The sequence below is a fragment of the Quercus suber genome, unplaced genomic scaffold (genome assembly GCF_002906115.3).
Source record: "Quercus suber isolate HL8 unplaced genomic scaffold, Cork oak 2.0 scaffold_67, whole genome shotgun sequence".
Classification (NCBI taxonomy): domain Eukaryota; kingdom Viridiplantae; phylum Streptophyta; class Magnoliopsida; order Fagales; family Fagaceae; genus Quercus; species Quercus suber.
Genome location: NW_027069532.1, coordinates 363,399 through 364,004, shown reverse-complemented (window position 1 = coordinate 364,004; position 606 = coordinate 363,399).

The window sequence follows — 606 nt, the reverse complement described above, 5'->3', positions numbered from 1 at the left end:
AAAGTTTTTATGGTTTTCATAGCACCTTGATTTAGTATTCTATTGGTTTTAGTACTTTGTTTTTAAGAATGCTTGGACATTTTGTGTTATGGATACTTAAATGTTTTAGCTATTTAAACTATGCTTTTATGTACCTTTGCTTATGTAACTTAGTACTTTTAGTTAATGTTGTGCATTTTCTTCAGTACTCTTGTGCCCTTGTTGGATCTTGTATCCTTAGTGCAATTGCTTTAGTGTTCTTGCATCGGTTTAGTGTTGGACATGCAAATGATACTTTGCATTGAGCTTATTTGCTTGCATGTCTGGATGTTCATTCACCGAGTGAATGTTCATTGTAGTCACTATTTATAGTGATTGTTCTTGTATGGTTAAGTTATGCTTCATTATCATATTCATTCTTGCTTGAGCGTATTGTGCTTGCGCCATATGCTTTCTAAGATTTCCACTTACAATGAACTTAATGATTGCATTTTGTGATATTATTTTCAGGAAACTTGTTCATATTGTTCAAGAGCTTCACAGATCTAGAGTTAGGTGTGAATGAGTTTTTGCAACTGTTCCCAACTCACATATTTAAGTCTAGAGTCTGTTTTAGGGTTTTGTCAC